The sequence below is a fragment of the Bufo bufo genome, chromosome 4 (assembly GCF_905171765.1).
Source record: "Bufo bufo chromosome 4, aBufBuf1.1, whole genome shotgun sequence".
NCBI classification, from domain to species: Eukaryota; Metazoa; Chordata; class Amphibia; order Anura; family Bufonidae; genus Bufo; species Bufo bufo.
Window position 1 is genome coordinate 605,684,641 of NC_053392.1, and position 12,556 is coordinate 605,697,196.

At 46.9% G+C, this 12,556-nt stretch overlaps 1 protein-coding gene across 1 annotated transcript in view; it reads right to left on the bottom strand.

Moving 5' to 3' along the window:
* ITPKB (inositol-trisphosphate 3-kinase B) overlaps positions 1–2,803 on the bottom strand; it is a 92,277-nt gene extending 89,474 nt beyond the window's left edge. Inside the window, exon 1 of the mRNA XM_040430591.1 lies at positions 2,442–2,803. The gene's annotated coding sequence lies outside the window, so the exon portion shown is untranslated. The remainder of the gene's footprint in view (positions 1–2,441) is intronic.
* Positions 2,804–12,556: the final 9,753 nt, after the last annotated feature.

The following is a 12,556-nucleotide window of genomic DNA, read 5'->3' on the forward strand; positions in this document are numbered from 1 at the left end:
TCAGAAATTATAATTCCTCAGACCCTCCACCATAGAGTCCCATGTAAATACCATCACACCATCTCTCCAGCCCCCTCCAATATACAGTCCCATGTAAATAACATCCCTCTCTATCTACAGCCCCCTGCAAAATACAGTCCAATGTAAATAACATCACACCATCTCTCCTGCCCCTCCAATATACAGTCCCACGTAAATAACATCACCCCTTCGCGAGCCGCCTTTAACATACAGTCCCATGTGAATAACATCACCCCCTCAATATTCAGTCCCATTTAATAATATCACCCCCCAGACAACTTCAACATGCAGTCCCATGTAAATAGCATTACCCCTCAACATTCAGTCCCATATAAATAATATCACTCCCTCCCACAGCCACCTCCAACATGCATTACTATGTAAACAACATCACCCCCTCAACTTTCAGTCCCATGTAAATAACATCACTCCACCCACTGTCCCATGTAAATAACTTCCCTCCCTTCAGCCCTAACATACAGTCCCAGTTAAATAACTACAAGTCCCAGCATTGCTCTGCCTCTCCCTTCACTTACCTCTCCTCATGTAGCAGACCTCACCACAGCTTCTTCCCAGGACTTCTCTTTACTGCTGAGCCGTCCTCTCCTGCACTGGTCACATGATGGTGACATCATAGCAGGTCCTTTTCAGCTACTGAATTAAGAACTGATCACATGACCTGTGATGTCATCACAGGTCCTTCAGCTCTTGCAGGGCATTAGATTCAATTGTATTGCCGTCCTGAGGATGGCGATACAGTTGTATCTATCTGGCAGGCAGGACATTCTGGGCCTGGGACAAAACATCAGGGGCCCAAGCCCCGAATGTTTTAACCTAGCAACGTCCCTGATTAGGGGTAATCGGACAATTGAGCGGACAACAAGCCTAGGTCCTCTGTGCTTGAGCAGAAGGGAGGAAGTCTGATAATGGGTATAGATTGGGGAATTGCTAAATGCGCAATTTCCTAATATTCAAATAGGTTAAAAATAGGTAATAGTTAATACAATTAAGAGTAATTAGATAATTGAGTGGACAGCAAGCCTAGGTCTTCTGTGCTTGAGCAAAAGGGAGAGAATCTGATAATGGATTATAGATTAGGGAATTGCTATTTGTGCAATTTTCCAAACAAATAGATTAAATAATAGGGCATGGTTAGTATAATAAGGAGTAATGGGACAACTGAGTGAACATCAAGCCCAGGTTCTCTGTGCTTAAGCAGAAGGAAGAGTCTGATAATGGATATAGATTGGGGAATTACTATATGTGCAATTTCCTAATATTCAAATAGGTAAAAAAAAATGGTTATGGTCTATATCAGGGGTGCACAACCTGCGGCCCGGGGGCCACATGCGGCCCTCGATACCATTCTGTGCGGCCCCCAACCATCTGGTAACAGACATGTATGTCTATGTCTTACAGCTGCTCACATGTATCTTTCATGTATTGTCCCATTAGATGGGAATACTAGAAGTGTAACTAGACATATATGATACATACTGTATGTTCAATATTCCAAAAATATAGTATTTCAGTTTGTAATACCTCTTCAAGTTTTATTTTCGGCCCTTGGAATTGCTTTAGGCTGACAATGTGGCCCCCAACCAGAAAAGGTTGTGCACCCCTGGTCTATATAGTTAGGAGTAATCAGACAAACGAGCGGACAACAAACCTAGGTTCTGTATGCTTGGACAGAAGGGAGAGTCTGATAATGGATATAGATTGGGGAATTGCTATATATGCAATTTCCTAATATTCAAATGGGTAAAAAAAATATAATTATGGTCTATATAATTAGGAGTAATCGGACAAACGAGCGGACAACAAACCTAGGTCCTCTGTGCTTGAGCAGAAGGGAGAGTCTCATAACGCATATAAATTGGGGAATTGCTAAAAAATTAACTATGGTCAATAACTTCTGTTATTCAGAACAGATCCAGCAGCCGCCACAACTATTACCTTCACAATACCATGGGGGTTTCAATCCACCGATGAGGCGGCCGATAAATAGTGCTCCGTGGCGACAAAACCTTTCCGTAAATGGCAACTTGGAACGTATCCTCATCTCAACCGTCATGGCGATTGCCAGCAACCGCTACTTGATAGAAACGAGAGCGATCAATCCGCTAAATTACGGTTTCGCGCCCCCTCCGCCTGCGGGTGTGCAACAAGTTAGCGACCAAGATATCGGGCGCTCCTGATGGGCGAATATCATTATTCCCATTGCGAATCGTAGCGAGAGTGATCCAGCAGATGCATAACCAGTGCACCCTGTACACAGACTGACATCTGCCCACGCAGGGCACCCGGCGGCGGGCACCCATGGCTCATAAGGTGCCCTAAGACCGCCCCATGTGTTTATAGTAGGGATACAGTATTGCAACGTGCATGTATCTAAGCGCAGGCAGTGTGATACGCCTTACCTGCGCAGGAGGTGACTTCTAGGACCTAATCCCTGGTGTCCAGCTCCTCGTCCTCTACCTTTTTCTTCTGCGAGGTCTTCTCGCCTTTCTTGCCAGCAGCCACAGTTTCTTCTGCAAGAAGACAGTCCTGGAGTCAGAATCCAGCCTGGGGGTCCATGGATGTGTGGAGGGAGCCGCTCGGCTGCTTTCCTTTGTGCCTCCCTGCAGTGTTTGTTTAATGTGCAATGTACAAGTATGTAGCAGGAAGGAAGTTGTGTAGTTTGTCTGGGGCTGAACTCAGCTCTACAAGCTTCCTTGTACTGGGGGAACTGAGAAAGTTTCCATTGTCAGGACACACTGCAGTGCACCCTCTGCTTGCAGCCCTGCTACTTTCCACTGCCTGTGCCTGGGAGACAGCAGACTGCTTTTCTCTCCTCTCCCATCCAATCACTGGATTTGCAGGCGGCAAGAGGAGGACACACCATGTCTAAAAGCAGAAAAAGAAGAATTGTATGAATGGCTGCCCCGGGGGGCACCCTCCCTGGCACCGGTTCAGATGGCTGGCGAGGGCTGTGAACCCGGGATGCCAACAGCCGTCAATAATTTTTTACATGGGGTGAAGCGAAAGGAAAGATGTGGAAAGCAGATGTTATAATGCACCCTGACCATTATAACATGCAGCTGAAACAATGTATCGAAGCCTGTCATGAGTGATACTGCCTGCTGAATTGGGGTATCTAAGCCTATGATTTCGTGCTGCAGAGCTTGTGTATTTTATTGGCCTATTATACTGTATGTAACACTGTCTTTTAAGCGAATATATTAAAGCCGAATACATGGCTGGGCTGGTGAATCTAAGCCTGCCGTGTGGGATACTGTCTGCTGAGATGCTGTATCTAAGCCTATCCTGTTGAATAATATCTGCTGAATTCTGTATCTAAGCCTATGGTGTGTGAGACTGTTTGCTAGGGTCCTTGAGGAGAGGAGCAACAGCGGAGGCTATGAGGAGAGGAGCAGCCACAGCAGGAGCCACGAGGAGAGAAGCAGCCACAGCAGGTGCCACGAGGAGAGGAGCAGCGACAGCAGGAGTCATGAGGAGAGGAGCAGCCACAGCAGGAGCCACGAGGAGAGGAGCAGCCACAGCAGGAGCCACGAGGAGAGGAGCAGCGACAGCAGGAGTCATGAGAAGAGGAGCAGCGGCAGCAGGAGTCATGAGGAGAGAAGCAGCCGCAGCAGGAGCCATGAGGAGAGGAGCAGCCACAGCAGGAGCCATAAGGAGAGGAGCAGCAACAGCAGAAGCCATGAGGAGAGGAGCAGCTGCAACAGGAGGCATGAGGAGAGGAGCAGCCGCACAAGAGGCATGAGGAGAGGAGCAGCCGCACAGGAGGCATGAGGAGAGGAGCAGCTGCAGCAGGAGCCATGAGGAGAGAGCAGCCGCAGCAGAAGCCATGAGGAGAGGAGCAGCCACAGAAGGAACCATTAGGAGAGGAGCAGCCACATCAGGGGTCTTAAATAGAGTAGCAGCTACAGCAGCACACATAGGAAGAGAAGCAACCACAGCCATGAGGAGAGAAGCAGCAACAGCAGGAGCCATGAGGAGAGTAGCAGCCACAGCAGGATCCATGAAGAGAGGAGCAGCCGCAGCAGGGAACACAAGGAGAGGAGCAGTCACAGTAGGAGCCATGGGTTACTTACAGTTTGTAGGATGACCCTGGGCAGCGTACAGCAGTGATGGAGAGACTGGCACAGTAGTCCTCTGGGGCACTCTCAGTATATAGGGACCAGGCCTGATGGTGGGTGAGGTGCCCTGGATGTTGCAGATGCTTAATGTGCCTGGGGCAAGGTCCCTTTAAGGTTTGTGACGCCAGTGCCTGTAACGGTGGCACACCGATTGGTAGTAGTAATAAGTGAGGAACACGGTGTTGTGGTGAACCAAACTTTTCTTTACTAGTAACAGTTCAACTTTGTACAGTTGGTGGTCAATACAGTTCCATATAGCAGGTTCTCATCACAAGCAGGCTTTACATCAATGGCAGGTATACTGTTGCTTGCAAGATACTCAGAGGGTAACAACAACACACACAGATCAGGCTGTACCTTCTCCTCAGAAATACTGTACACTGTTCCTCAGAACTCCTGTCTGGTCTCATCCCAAGGCCCGGATGCCCTAATGCTGGCTTTTATCCTTGGTAACAATCTTCCTCAGGTATTAATCCTTCTGCCCTGCAGCTTACTTGACTAGCTGGAACACTGGCTCTGCTTGGCTTGTGGGAACTGCAGGTTTCTCCCAGGAGGAAAACTCTTCTCTTGGGGTGAATCTTCTGAGCCAACTGAGGCTCAGGAACTTCAGGCAGGCTATACTCCTTCAATAGCCTCCTAATGGCAACTAGAAGCCTGGACTGTCTAGCTGTCAGGAGGAGGCCCTCAGCATGTCTCTGGCTGGTGCCCTCTCACTTCTGTCTCTCCACAGACTCCTGACTACAGACTAACTCCTCCCTGTCTGGGTCTAAGTATATATACTAGGTGTTCCCTAGCTCCCTCTAGTGCCTAAGATGCTGAACTACACCCTAATAGGCCTGCTGCACATATCACAGGGAAAATACACAAAATGCATTAAAATGTACTGTGAAATACAATGCCACTGTTCCACAGGAGGTGGAGAACAACGTGGCCCAATTGACCCTTGTGTAGTGCCCACATTTACCTAGTGGGACACTACACAGCCACAGCAGGAGCCATGAGGAGAGGAGCAACAGCGGAGGCTATGAGGAGAGAAGCAGCTGCAGCAGGGACCACAAGGAGAGGAGCAGTCACAGCAGGAGCCATGAGGAGAGTAGCAGCCACAGCAGGGACCACAAGGAGAAGAGCAGCCACAGCAGGACCCATGAGGAGAGAAGCAGCCACAGCAGGGACCACAAGGAGAGGAGCAGTCACAGCAGGAGCCATGAGGAGATGAGCAGCCACATCACTGGTCTTAAATAGAGTAGAAGCTACAGCAGCACACATAGGAAGAGAAGAAACCACAGCCATGAGGAGAGAAGCAGCCACAGCAGGGGCCATGAGGAGAGGAGCAGCCACATAAGGAGCTATGAGAAGAGGAGTAGCCGCAGCAGGAGCCATGAAGAGAGGAGCAACCACAATAGGGGTCATGATGAGAGGAGCAGCTGCAACAGGGTTTCATGAGATGGAGCAACTGAAACCCCATCTGAAGCTGACAGTATAGCGTGCTGGCCTGCAGGGGAGGCATGGTGGCTACAGGAGCGGAGGATAGGAGTAGTGGCTGTTGCAATGAGAGTGGTTACAGTCCTCATGGTGGCTAATTTCTTGCTCCAGCTCTCCCTGAGCCATGCAGTAAATAGATGGGCACAACCCTTCTTCTTTGGGAGTGCATAGGGTGTCTTAACTTGTGTTCCCTCTGCAGCAGCAGGGTATGGAATGCTTTAAGCTGGGTTACCATGCTGTAGCCATATAAATCCTCCTTCTTTAGTGCTTTCTCTCTCTCTCATTGATTGTAAGCTCTTGCGAGCAGGGCACTCATTCCTCTTGTTTTAATTATTGACTCATCTGTTGCTATGTTATTTATGACTGTTTGTACATGAACCCCTGAACTGTAAAGCGCTGCTGAATATGTTGGCGCTATATAAATAAAGATTATTATTATAGGTGATGGGACTTCAGGGCTTGGTGCTGGTGTGTGGAGGAGAGGAGCACATAGAGACTGCTCCTTACCTCCTCCCTCTCTACAGCTTGTCTGACTAGAAACTTCTTGAGCTGGGGAGTGGGGCCAGTCCACACCCTAAGCTCCAGAGAGGGCTGGGCCAGGGTGGTCTTAGACTTACTAGGTGCACAGTACATTACATTAGCATGATGAACATTACATAACAAAAGACACTTTGCAGATACCCCCAGGTAATTCTTAGCAGTTAGTTTTTCTGGCAGATTTATCCCCAGGAATGTTGTTTTCCTGGCGAATACTTCTTTTTAGGGCCTACCTGGCAGAGCACTCCAATTCAGGTCTTCACTCTAGCTCAGTCTGCAAGGAACTCTCTAACCAGGGCGCAGCCTGTCTCCTACTAACTCATGCTGCCAGTTAAAGGGGTTGGCCACTTTCTGGTGTTTGTTGGCCAAAGTGTATATAAGATGAATGTATGGCACTTACTAATATAGCCTTTGTTGAAATTCTGCACCATTTTCTATATTTCATAAGGTACAGAAAGTCTTTTGTGCTATCCACACAGAGGTCTTGTCCATAAAATGGCTGCTGATGGAGGGTCATGTGACCAGGCAAATCACCCCCATGTGATGTCTCCTCCATCCAAACACACTGCACCTGCACTGAATTCCAAACAGAACAAGTGCAGATGGTGAGACCCCACATGGAGGTGATGTGCCTGGTCACATGACCCTCCATCGGCAGCCATTTTATGGACAAGACCTCTGTGTGGACAGCACAAAAGACTTTCTGTACCTTATGAAATATAGAAAATGGTGCAGAATTTCAACAAAGGCTATATTAGTAAGTGCCATACATTCATCTTATATACACTTTGGGCAACAATAACCAGAAAGTGGCCAACCCCTTTAACTATTTCCTCCATACATAGCCTTTCTGGATCACAAAGTGCATAAACCACAAAGAACATACCAATACGCATTTAAAAGTAGTGACCGTAAGTACTGTAGCATTATCCCTTTAGCAGTGGTGGGTCACTGCAACAATACGAGTTATTGGCTTCTGAGGTCTGTCATTTTTTGGGTTACATCTAGGCCTAGACAATGACTTTGGTCTTCACACTTACCGCTGCATCAGATCACTTCTATTGCCCCATGTCTTTGGCCTCCTGGCACTTCTCTGGACTTATTTCCACCATTCTTTTCCCTCTTCCCATCCTCTTTGGTTCCCTTCCTCCACTTACCCATTTTCTTCCTTGTTCTTGGACCTTTCTCTTAGTGTCTCTCTCTCTCTGCTCTTCTTGGGGTTTTACCCATCCTTATTGCCTTCATCCTACTTGAGCTTTTTACTTTCTTCTTCAAGCCTATGCCTTCCCTGTGGGTTGGTTTCTTCCTCCTCCTTGGACATTTCTTTCCCCTTCTTGGGTCTCTGTCTAGCCCATCTTGGGCCTCTTTCGATCCTGCTTTTCTCCTTCAACTTCTTCTCTCCTTTATGCCTTCCCTGTCAGTTGATCTCTTCCTCCTCCTTGGACATTTCTTTCCCCTTCTTGGGTCTCTGTCTAGCCCATATTGGGCCTCTTTCCATCCTTCTTGTCTCCTCCACTTCTTCTCTCCTCTATCCCTTCCCTGTGGGTTGGTCTTTTCCTCCTCCTTAGACATTTCTGTCCCCTTCTTGGGTCTCTGTCTACCCCATCATGATCTTGAGCCTCTTTCGATCCTTCTTTTCTCCTCCAACTTCTCTCTTCTATGACTTCCCTGTGAGTTGGTATCTTCCTCTTCCTTGGGTCTCTGTCTACCCCATCATGATCTTGGGCCTCTTTCCATCCTTCTTGTCTCCTCCACTTCTTCTCTCCTCTATGCCTTTCCTGTGGGTTAGTCTCTTCCTCCACCTTAGACATTACTTCCCCCTTCTTGGGTCTCTGTCTACGCCATCTTGGGCCTCTTACCATCCTTCTTGTCTCTACCACTTCTTTTCTCCTCTATGCCTTCCCTGTGGGTTAGTCACTTCCTCCTTCTTGGACATTTACTTCCCCTTCTTGGATCTCTGTCCACCCCATCAGGATCTTGGGCCTCTTTCCATCCTTCTTGTCTCCTCCACTTCTTCTCTCCTCTATGCCTTCCCTGTGGGTTAGTCTCTTCCTCCACCTTAGACATTACTTTCCCCTTCTTGGGTCTCTGTCCATCCCATCTTGGACATATTTCCAACCTTCTTGTCTCCTCCAACTTGGGCTTTTCTTCCACCTCTTTGAGCCTATATTCTCCTTTTTGGGCATCCCTTTTCTTGCTCTTAGACAAACTTCTAGCCTCCATGGACCTCCGTTCTCCTTCATTGAACCTCTTTCCATCCCCCTTGCCTCTCCCCCACTTGGGCTTTTCTTCCCCTATATATATTTGGGTGGGTGGGTGGGGTGCTGGCTGCTTGATTATAACGGTCCTGATTACAGTCACACCCTCTGAAGCTGTATTTTCACATACCTGTACTTTCCTTCACTATTCTTTGTACCATTCTATATGATTTCCCTTTTCCTATTTAGAACTGTTTTCAAAATTCTGCTGGTTGCCCATGGAAACCGACAACACTTTAGCGCCACCCTGCTGTCAGACATGTGACTTAACAGTTTTACTTATAATGTGCATGTATTCTCTGAGCTCCCATAATGCACTGCTCTCTGGAAATATGAAACTACCAGAATTCTGAAGGTATTTAATGTGACTGGAGAAGAAAACATCACACAACCCAATATCAATGCAAGATACATAAAGCAAAGTATTTACAAAGTGACTAAAAATTTGATGTAGATTTTAGAGGTGGAATGGTGTGAATGGTAGCTGAAAAGTGGAGTTTCCCTTTAAGTAGCACAGGATTGCATGTGAGGATACTGGTGTTTGCACTGTGTTTTATGCATGTGGTTGGAGGATTATGGTCGTGATGGAAGGAGATCTCTGTAATTTTGACTCTCGTAGAACACAAGGTATCTATAGTAACCCGGGAGACATTGTCCCGTAAAGCTGGGTGACTATATAAGGGATGCGTCACAGCGTCACCCTATGTCCCTGTCTATATGGTTACATGTCCAGCCGTGCGCACTGTATACATAATCGTTGCTGTATAGGAAAGAAAAAACAAAGTAAAAAACAAACACATATTGTTTGTGTGTTCTGCTGGTATTGAATTAGAGCAAATGAACACCCAGGGAGCGGCCGGCCAGGAACGACGGAGCGGGAACACTCATTGTACTAAAGCGTCAGTATGGTAGTGTAAAGTAAAGGTAGAATATACAACTGAGATTCAACCTGTAGTGTTAAGTAGTGTCTTATACACTAGTCACAGCCAAAGCTGCGTTCACAATCCTGCTGGATTCCTGTGGCCAGAGAGCAATGCAGTGACAGTTAGGGTACGGCCACACATAATGGAAGATTCTATGCCTTTCAGAGGGGGAAGGCGACTGACTCGGGAGCTTAGTGGCGTCTATATTTATGGCAGTCAGTGTGGAAAGGAAATTGACTGGAAACCTACCGTCAACTATCTTTATGGCTGTCGGAGGTTAAAGGAGACTGGGAAACTTACTGGGGACTATATTTACAGCTTCCAGAGGGGGAAGAAAACTGACTACTGTACTTAGTGGGGATTATATGTATGGCTGTCAGAGGGGGAAGGAGACTGACTGGGGAACCTACTTTGTTCTATACTTATAGCTGTCAGTGTGGGAAGGAGGCTGGCTGGAAACCTACTGTGGACTATATGTATAGCTGTCAGGGGGTGAAGGAGACTAGAGAATTTACTGAGGACTATATGTATAGCTTCCAGAGGGGCAAGGAAGCTGATTAGTGTACTTACTGGGTTGAATATTTATGGCTGTCAGTGTGGGAAGGAAATTGACTGGAAACCTACTGTCCACTATCTTTATGGCTGTCAGAGGGTGAAGGAGACTGGGGAACTTACTGGCGGTTATATTTACAGCTTCCAGAGGGGGAATGAAGTTGACTTGTGTACCTACTGGGGGTTATATTTATGGCTGTCAGAGTGGGAAGGAGACTGACTGGGGAACGTACTGTCATCTATACTTATGGCTGTCAGTGTGGGAAGGAGACTGACTGGAAACCTACTGTGGAAAATATTTATGGCTGTCAGTGGCTGAAGGAGATTGGAGAATCCAGAGGGGAGGGATACTGACTAAGAAATTTACTGTGAGCTATATTTACGTCTTTCAGAGGTAGAAGGAAACTGACTTGTATACTTAGTGGGGATTATATTTATAGTTGTCAAAGGGGGAAGGAAACTGATTGGAAGCCTACTGTGGACTATATTTATGGCTGTCAGTGGGTGAAGTAGACTGGGGAACTTACTGAGAACTATAATTACAGCTTCCAGAGGGGGAAGAAGACTGACTAAGGAACTTATTGGGGATTATATTTGTGGCTGCCAGAGGGTGAAGGTCACTGACTGAGGAACCTTTCGGGGACTATATTTACAGCTGTCAGAGGTGGGAGGAGACTGATTGGCGGTGTGATATGGAGCAGGAGGGGTCCAGCACATAAAGACTGCATATGCATGGTTTTGGAAGTTGTAGAAATGGTCCATGTGACACTTCCCATCAGCCCACCCTCTATAGTTCCCTTCTCGTCACCCCCCACCCTCTTTATCCCATAGCTGACATTCACTGTACAGGTCAGAGGTTTATAAGGACGGCAGCACATGATGTATTATATGTACGCCCATTCTCTCAGTATTAGCAGCCGGCTGTCGGGCAGCCCTGTAATCACATTTAGCGAGCTCGATGAGATCACATGGATGTATGGTGTCAGCCGGCAACAGGTCGGGTAATGAGCAGAGCCAGGATCATCTAAATTAAGACAAATTTAAACCTACCCAAACCAAATTAGGTATGATGTGCGAGCGTGTGTCATAGATTAACCCTCTGTACATGCTGGATCCCACGGCACACAGTCCTGCGGAGATTTCCTATTTATAAGGAGAACATAAGAAAGATGTGTAAGAACTTGTCAGTGAAGACGTCTCGTGCCTAAGAAAAATAATTACCTGTGCTCTGCGGATGTGAGCAAGGTCCAGACATCCAAGCCTCTGGCATCCACCGCAGAGAGTTCCCAGTGCTCTTCCCTTTACAAGAGAAGATATAATTAGTTCTGATTAGTGCCAACATTTAACAGAGGTGGAGTGTATCTAAGCCTATTGGGCGACACTGTCTGCAGAGCTGGTGTATCTAAGCCTATGCTGGGTGATACTATCCGCTATTACAGGAAAGGCGTGCTGCTGAGCTTGTGTATCTAAGCCTATTGGGTGACACTGTCTGCAGAGCTGGTGTATCTAAGCCTATGCTCGGTGATACTGTCCGCTATTACAGGCGTGCTGCTGAGCTTGTGTATCTAAGCTTATCACGTGTGATGTCTGCAGAGGTGGTGTATCTAAGCCTACCCTGCGTGATACTGTCCGCTGTTACAGGAAAGGCGTGCTGCTGAGCTTGTGTATCTAAGCCTATCATGTGTGTTACTGTTACTGGAATGGAGTGCTGCTGAGCTACTGTATCTAAGCTTATGCCATGTGGTATTGTCTGGAGAGGTGGTGTATCTAAGCCTGCCCTGTGTGATACTGTCTGCTGTTACTGTCTGCTGCTGAGCTACTGTATCTAAACTTATCGTATTGTCTGCAGAAGTAGTGTATCTAAGCCTATCAGGTGATACTGTCTGCTGTTTCAGAAATGGACTTCTCCCGAGCTGGTGTATCTAAGCCTATCATGTGTGATACTGTGATTTTACAAGAACAGAGTGCTGCAGAGTTTGTGTATCTAATCTTATCACCCATGGTACTGTGTGCAAAGCTGGTGTATCTAGGCCTATCATGTGTGATATTGGAATGGAGTGCTGCTGAGTTACTGTATCTAAGCTTATCACATGTTGTATTGTCTGTAGAGGTGATGTATCTAAGCCTATAAGATGATAATGTGTGCTGTTACAGGAACGGAGTGGTCCTGAGCTGGTGTATCTAAGTCTATCATGTGTGATACTGTGATGTTACAAGAAAAGAGTGCTGCTCAGCTAGTGTATCTAAGCCTATCACATGTGATATTGTCTACTGTTACTGGAATGTACAGTAGTGCTGCTGATCTACTGTATCTAAGCTTATCATGTGTGGTATTGTCTGCAGAGGTGGTGTATCTAAACCTACCCTGTATGAAACTGTCTGCTGCTGTTGGGTTCAAGTATCTTAGCCTATCATGTGCGATACTGTCGCAGAGCTGCTGTATCTAAGGCTATCCTGTGTGATACTGTCTGCAGAGCTGGTATACCTTAGCCTATCGTGTGATACTGCCACAGCATTATCCAGTAGTATATATGACAAACGACAGACACGTATATACCCAAGAGGAGAGCTCACCTAATGCAAGAGAACTCCTCGTCTGCCCCAGTCAGGTATACAATAATATAAGTACAGCTGGTATAACCTG